General features: G+C 32.5%; 1 pseudogene; it reads right to left on the minus strand.

Annotated features, from left to right (window-relative positions):
• Positions 1 to 3,428: 3,428 nt before the first annotated feature.
• LOC129079023 (dnaJ homolog subfamily C member 10-like) lies at positions 3,429 to 8,030 on the minus strand (annotated as a pseudogene).
• Between the last annotated feature and the right edge of the window lie 574 nt (positions 8,031 to 8,604).

Below are 8,604 nucleotides of genomic sequence, written 5' to 3' on the forward strand. Positions count from 1 at the left end.
ATATTTTGTATTTGGCAAACATATCCAATCTTTATCAGATTTAGAGGAATGATATTGGGCAAAGAGAATAATTAAGTCTCCTCTAAAAACAGATAAAACAGAGGGAAAGTTTTGGAAAGTAGTGGTAGCGTCCTTTGCAGAAAGTAACTTTTTTTAGAAACTTTACCTAAATCCTAAATCTTAAAGAAAATAAGTTTAATTATATCAAGTTACACATTTTAACTGTAAGAACTTTTCCTGAACAGAAAATAGTTTTAATGTAACAAAAATAATATTATTATAAGTTAATATGGATCTTAGAATTAACACCAATAGTTAAAAACATGGCATGGTTCCTAAGCAATCATTGATTTTTATCATGTTATAATATTGCAAGCATGCATCCAAAAGGTCACTCAATGAAATTTTATTGAAATATTTTCTCTTAACAATTTATGACAATAATTTAAGTTATAACTGTGCAAAATACATAGGACATAAAATTTTATTATATTTATATACACACACATACATGCGCACCTACATAGATTTGTAAATTTGACTTTTGTTTCTGCATGCCATGGATGAGTTTTGACATGACAATAATCACTACTGTAAGTAGAGCATTTCCAGCAATAGTAAAATATATCTATATATAGATATATAGATATATGATTTCAGAATTCACCTCTCAAATGTTATGATTTTAGCTACATCCTCTCTGAGGGACTCTTACTCTTCCACATCTGGCTTCAGTTGAGTGACCCAGAGGTTGACATACTTTAAAGATGAATCAAGTTAGCTTTAGTTATACATTTGGCAATAAAAGTCTATAGCAGTGGCCAAGACATTTCATTAAGAATGTATAAGGTATCAGGACTCTTACTGGATTTCATACACACCTTACAGTTGTTTTAGTCTTCTCTAAACCCAACCCATTAACTATAACCTCAATACATTGCATATCAGCTAAGTATTCTGTAAATAAAATTTAGCATTGCCCAAGACACAGATGTCAAAGTATTTTTGTTTATTAGGGATGAATGAAGACCAGAGTTTCCTAAGGGCCCAGGAAAGCAAATTATCTTTGTTTATCAGGACTGAGAGTTATAGCAGGGCATTGGAATTTCAGTGATACAACAGGTCCGATCCTAGGCAAATTGGGAAAGCTAGTCTTCCTAAAAGTATTAATAGATATGTCTATTAACACCAGTGATATAACTTGAGTACATGAATTATTGGTCAATTTGGGAGACAGGATAATGATCCCTCCCAAAGTTCTTTACCTCCTAAACTTCAGAACATGTTAGTATATAACTTCAAGTGGAAAAGGGGATTTTGCCGATGTGATTAAGACAATTGAATTGGGGAGATTATACTGGATTTTCCACTTGCATACCCTGTAACCACAACCCTTCTTATAAAGGAGGGTCAGAAAGGTCAAACAGAACACTCCATGTGACTATGGAAACGGAGAGAGCTTTGAAGACACAATACTTGTGGCTTTTAAGATGTAGGAATAAGAGATAAGGAATCAAGGTGGTCTTCAAAAGGAAAAGGATTGTCTCCAAGATGCCATGCCTTTAGGTCCATGGGGCTGATTTTAGACTTCCAAATTCCAAAACTGTAATATATTAATTTTGTGTTGTTTTAAGCCACTGAACATGTGGCAATTTGTTATAGCAGCAATAGCAAACTAATAAGGTATGACCTCCTGATGTATGTGGTTTTTTGGACAGTTTCTATGTTTTTTTCTTTTTATCATTGTTTTATCTTTTTATTTATCTGATTCAAATATTTGTTAACTGCCAATTATTACATATTGATTTGTCCCAAAAATTGCACTGTTTTTCTACACTCTATTTAATCATTCTTCCTTTCAATCAAGAAATTATATTATAAACTGACTGCTATTTGAGGATGAAAAATCATGAAAAACAGTAATTTAGCACCTAATAAGTAAACAGAACTGAAAATAGAGTGGCAGTCAGTGGTAATACTTCAAGTGTTTTCTACTAAAGTGGTATGAAAATTAATATGTAAGGGCATACATTAATTACTACATTTATTTTACCCTTATCAAATAGGCTGATGATAGGTCACTGGAGAGTCTCTCTTAAATAGTCTTCATTTTATTAAGAAGACCCTTTCACAGTGAAATTTTGAACTAGCACCTCATAGATAACAAAGTGTAAGATGATTTGTGAGATTTTAAGGTCAAAAGGAATGTCTCCAGAGTACAAAATATACTCAGCTTCCTTGGGGAGCCCATTCTCCAACACTTTCCCAAAAGTATTAATTATGTAAGACTGAAGTAGTTTTGGCATTTTCAACTTAATTCCAAACCATCTTGAAGATAAATTCTCTCTAATGACTAAAAAGTCATTCTATACTAATCTAAGGAAATAATGTTTTGACAACCATTGTACTATCATGTCCTAGAGCCTTAAATAGTTTTGTGTTTCTCAAATTCAATCCAGGGAAGGGTTTTTCCTTCATTTTTAGGAAATTGTTGAAACTGGCCACTCATTCTTTAGTGTCATTTGGTTCTATTGATTTGCACTAAACACAGCAGGATTCTCTAGAAAAAATTAACATGTGGAAAACTAAACTCAAGCTTATAGTGTAATGAAGCTGTGATTCTGTGAATATTGTTCTTTTGAAAACTTTGGAAGGCTGCTTAAAAAATCAACTCCAATCGGGAAATGCATTAACACTAGGATGAATAAAACAGACCTGGTTTCAAAGAATTACTGTGGAAGTTTTAGCTTATTTTTTAGCACTGATAAAAATGTACAGATTATTTCTGGATATAAATTACATGGTTATAAACAAAGTCATAGAATTTTATCACAGCTAATTAGTAGAGACTAGGAAATAGAGTTTAAATGTCATATTAGACCATTTTACTAATCAATAATCAATGTATAACTATAAGAAATGATGTAAAAATAAAGTACATTGCCATCAAAACCAAATTTACTTCATACTCATATTGAATTTTCAGCATGCCTTTCTGTGACTGTTTGCATATAAAAAGTTTTATTCATAGTTGTATTCTTAGCATTGACATAAAAATTAGCCCTAAATAACTGAAAAACTACATATCATCTCTTGTGTTTTAACAAAAAACAATGGGGGCAGAGGGTATAAAGGCACAACCGAAAATCATTATGATACCTGATAATTGGAAAGTCTTTTATGTGTTAGGGAGGTTTGGGTTGAAATTATAGAATCCCGCTAAAAGTTTTCAAAAAGTGACTATTTACTTACCAAGAAATTTAAGAATAGTGAATTCCAATATTATTTTATGTTTCCAATATATAATGTTTATTTATTCCCATAAAAAATGTAACAATGATCTAAAAAGATGTCTTCTGATGTCACTCATCAGAAATTCTTTTCAATTTTTCTTCATCTTCAATATCATTATATTTCATATTATTTCTCTTTCCATGTTTTTATAACTGTTTCAACCTTTCATAAATTAAGGTAGTGATCTATTTTGCATCTCTGTCTTCTATGGACTCTTCCTAAATATTTCTCTTTGTTCTTTCAGGGGGATACAATTTAACAGTTGGATAGGTTCTGATACCAGATTTCTGGAGTGTATGAGCATAAGCCTGAGGGTCTACTTTTTTAGCTTTCACTTTCCTTTAATGCTTTTTTCCAAGAGCTCAGACCCAGGAGCAAAATTTTGACCAGGTTCACACCAAGAATCATAGAAGTCAACCACCCAATGTTTTTTTTCTCTGTAAAACTTTTTCATTGAAGGTCTGAGGCACTAGATCTGTGGATGCTTGAGGGTAAAATCCTGGACCCCAGTTTCTTAGGGAATAAGCATGCCTATTCTAGCCATTGTAAGTATAAAATTGATAAGCTTGATTTGATTTTGGGGGGCAAACATTATCTCAGGGTGTTTCCAAACATTTCTTTGGCACAAAGAGAAAGTTACTATTGGCACTCTATGTTGTCCACATTGATCAGTCAGATTAATATCTAGGCTATTCTTTTTCATTCTGGCATTAAAACTTGACATGGATGACGGCATGGAGAATAGAAATCAACTACCATCCATACTTTCCATGTTTTCTTTGTTTAGCTAGTTCATTGAAGGTGGGAGATGTCGGGGAGATAGTAGAATGACATAAAATCCTCTGTGAATTCCAAGGACTGTTGGGCAGAGTGACGTTCTTCACGTTCATGAATGTTAGAATGGTTGAACACTATTGTTGTTGGATAAGCCTGAATATTATACATGTTACAGAGTCCTTCATGTACTATACAAACTCATGTAACAAACTTAAGCTGACCATAAAGATGCTTTGATAGTTTTCATAATTCTGGCAATAAAGCTCACCTTAGTGGGCACCAAGGAATAAAAAAAAAAAATTAACAAGCTATTGTTCTTTGTAAATGACAGCAAAATGTTGAAGTCCAAATGTGGTAACATGAGAATGAACATTTTTTCTTGGCAAAGACAAATATATCATACTATGATATATCATATCATATCATGCCAAAGTCTTCTTGCCATGATTAATTTCATATTCTTTGTTTCCTTGTCCTTTAAATACTGCTAGACATGTCTGAGAAACATAGAGATTGCTATAAATTTCTGGTGCACAGAAACAAAGTTGCCGACTTAAATATGTTCATTATTAAGTAGAGTCCTCAGTTTTTTCACGCTGTGTAATTTAAAGTTTCATTTTTTTCTGGAGTGAAAAAATAAAAGCAATTAATGATGAATCAAACAATCCTCTAGCTTGTTTGCCAAAAAGACTTCAAAATCTGGAAGATTCTGCATTATTTCTAAATACATTTCTTAAGCATCCAATGAATTAAGAAACAAAACACTGCCTTTTTCTTTGTTTTTGGCTCTAGGAGCAAAATAGTAGTAGTTGTAGGAGGTTGTCATGATGGCACAGTCCGTCCTTCCTACATCATCAACACCATCCAAGAGGCCGCTAAGCCTGAGACAGGTCTGTGAGGTCAGACAATCTCCTCCTTTGGAACACAGAGTGATCAGCCAGGCACTGCCAGCAGCAAAGCTGGTTTGTACAGCATTAGCGGAATTCCCGGGCTATAATTCTGTCACTGTACTTGTAATCTGCTGCATGGAGAAACTCACTGAAGTCTCCTTTGATGTGTCACCATGGTACTCTGAAGCAAGTCCAGACCTAAAGATGAAGAGGCCAGGATAACCGATGGCTCCTTTCATTCCGCAAAGCATCTTATCATCACCACAGTTGGTGACTCCAATCCATCCACTTTAACAGTCTCCCCATGAAGGCGGAGGAGGATGAGCTGCACAGCAACCGTCTCATGTTGGTTCCTTTGAAGCACACAAGCGTGCTGGAATTTTCCAGCCTGAGAATCTATTATTTTTTGGGTATTTGTTTGGTGATGAGAGTAACTTCTAGATTCTAATATTTCAAAACTATTGTCCCATAGCATGAAAGGCAGGACTGGTCTTTCTACTCCTTTCATCTTTCAGCCTATCAGAATTTCCAGAAGCTGCTGGTGTATTGTACTTTGCATTCCAACAGCAAGAATCAGGCCTCCCGTCTGACCTCCGGCTGAGAGAGAGGTGAGGTTTTCAGTAATTCACCTTTTTAACCTTTAGAGGGAATGGGTTATAGTCACTCCTGCAAGGAAACCTCAGTTGGGAATTGTTGATGTTTAGGTAAAAAAGAAGTCTGCCATATACCACCTGACTCCTGAGGTCCCAAGAGAAAGGCAGGTCAGCTCAGGGTCCCAACACACATTAACAAAGACCCATCCAAGAATTTGGCTGCCGCTAGTAATTGAGATATGATTTTACAAAGAAGATACATTCACGACTGAAGTTTTATATACACTTAGAAATCCTATTTTAAGCACATTAAAGGATATAAAAAGAAAATCCTCTAAGAAAAATAATGTAAAAATGATACTGGCAGTTTTGTGACAATTTTTCAACTACTTTCAAAAAGAAAAACTGTTATTATGTTAGTAAAGAATATACTTAACAAAGTATAGGAATTTAAAAGTCCAATCAATTCTGGTTCCCCTACTTAGTAACACTTAGATGTTGAACAAATTATGTTACATTTTGAGTTTTAATCTCTGCACATGTCATGAAGTTGGTGATGTTGATATTTGAGGAATAAAATGAGATGGCACAGTAGACATGTACCCAATAGTCCCTAACCCCTAGAGAGCCTTTGGAATATTTTGTTACTCCATCTTTTATCCTATGCATCCAGTTTATTTATCTTCTTTTTTTAATTAATAAGGACATAATAATTTACAATTCATGATAACTTAGACCATGGCTAAGTTTAATTTTTTTGAAAAAAAAATGTTTGCTTAACAAAATGAGCTGTAAAATTTTAGAAAATATATTGAAATATAAAATTATATTTTCAGTAAATTATTGAATTAATAATTAACTGAAAGTCATTTTCTGCTATCAAAGCACATCTGGCAATATATAGTAAACAGTACTTAGATAATCCCTGATTTTTTTCATTTTAAAACTAATCAAGTAGTGAAAAAATATAATTATGCTTAAATTATTATCTTTTGAAAAGTAAACCCCTTGGACATTTTATACTAAGATAAACATAAGGCTATTGACATACTTTTTAAGAACTCAATTTTTAAAATTTTATTGTTGTTCACTTACATTTAGTTGCCCCACCTTTTTCCTCTTTGCTCACCCCATGAAACTCAATTTTGAGTTGTCTTTGGTATATATATTCATATTTAGAAGACTTGTTTTAAATATTGGAAACAAAGTAAAGGTTTCAAGTGGTTAATTAGTATAAGGTTATAAACTAGAAGAATGGCATTTGTGGTCAATAAAACCATGTAAGCGAATTATAAAATCACAAGAAAGAAAAAACAACAAAAGATAAAAAGGTGCTAAGTTTTTCTTATATGAGGTCATAAAACAAATGAGCAGTACTAAAAGGTGGACATGACTCCTGCTGTGTACTTTACAAATGTCAACGTCATTACTGTTTATGTACATTGAATAATGATGAATACTTGCAGTCAATTTCCCATAACCCTCAGGATGTGATGTATATGATGTATGTGATCTATGGGCTAGGGTCAAATTTTATTTCATAAATCAAGAGAATGTGCCTTTCAATGACATAAAGTTTAAAGATTAGTTCTTTGTCTTCTTTATTATCAGATCATAACCGTATGCTTAGGAAAATATATCTAAATACTGCTGTATTTCAGTATTTCTCAAAATAAATAATGTTTTATTTTTCTTTAAATCTGTCATTTTTGTATGTAGGATATATATTTTTATGTATATATAGATAGAGACATATACAGGGTGGGGCAAAAGTAGGTTTTTAGTTGTGGCTACACAAAACAGAGTTTATACTTGTATTGTTATTTGTTAATTACTGTATTATTTTCCATACACACAACTGTAAACTTACTTTTTCACTACACTGTATATACATGTAGAAAAGAAGTTAAATAGAAAGGTAATCCCTACAGTAATGAAGATCTTGATTTATTCTGTAATACTTAATCACTAAAGTAGAACAAAAACAAACTATAAAGGTCAATTTCATAAATCACCTGGAATGCTTGCATTCGGTTTTTTAAATCATTACCCATAATTTATTTAGTTATCAATTAAAATGTTAAATCTTAAAATGATCTAAATTTACTTAACAAGTTATTTAAGATATTTTTACCTTTCTGTAAAAACTTTCGAAAGGTGTTTCAAATAAGAATAAGAAAAAAATGCTTTACTTTTTGTATTATGTCCTTTGGTAATGATCATACTTCTAAAGAAAGTTTTAGCCCTCACAGCTTAGTTTCCCCAGAAATGAAGGCGAGCTTTAACAATGCTGTGACTCAGGGCAGAAAAAAGTGCCTTCAGGGCATCTCTATCCCTTTTCATCTTATAACAACCCCCTCAGCCCTTAGCCCCTCTCTTACGCCCAATTCCACTGGCTCCCCAAAGCTTTTGGTTTATTTTCAGTTCGGAGCATCCCTGTTCTTCCTTTCTCCATCAAAGCCATTAATATCTCCATTATTATCATACTTCCATCACATTCGTTTGCATAATTACTTAGTTAAGCTATCTCAAACGTTATTTGATCTTTACATTGAACAATGAGATATGACTTCTAGACTGGTTGATTATAGTAATACCTAAGTAAAAAGAGCAAGTTGGAATCTTTGAAAATTTAAAGTTTTTCTCCACATGTACAGAATTACCAGAAGATTTCTGACTTTTCAAATTTAAAGGAAAGTAGATACGTTACTCTGTGATATGTTCCTGTTGACTACATGAAACAAAATTCTAACTTAACTGCAATTGTGAAATAAAAATTTTCTGAAAAAAAATTATTTTTCAATCTAATAAAAGAAAAAAAAACTAACCTGAATTGATATCAAGTATTTGTAGTCTGAATTTAACTGAATATTCATTTTTCACTGCATACATATTATTAGTTTAGTTGGTGAATACAATAACCTATATACAGTATATTATATATATATGTATTTCTCTCAAATTAAATTTCTGAAATCTAAAATTTATTAACTTGAAACACAGTTGTCCTCATGGGTACCTTACTATGTACTGTGGACCAGAACCTACTA

Source organism: Pteronotus mesoamericanus, unplaced genomic scaffold (assembly GCF_021234165.1).
Source record: "Pteronotus mesoamericanus isolate MK-2021 breed Mesoamerican mustached bat unplaced genomic scaffold, CSHL_Meso_final contig_75, whole genome shotgun sequence".
Taxonomy (NCBI): domain Eukaryota; kingdom Metazoa; phylum Chordata; class Mammalia; order Chiroptera; family Mormoopidae; genus Pteronotus; species Pteronotus mesoamericanus.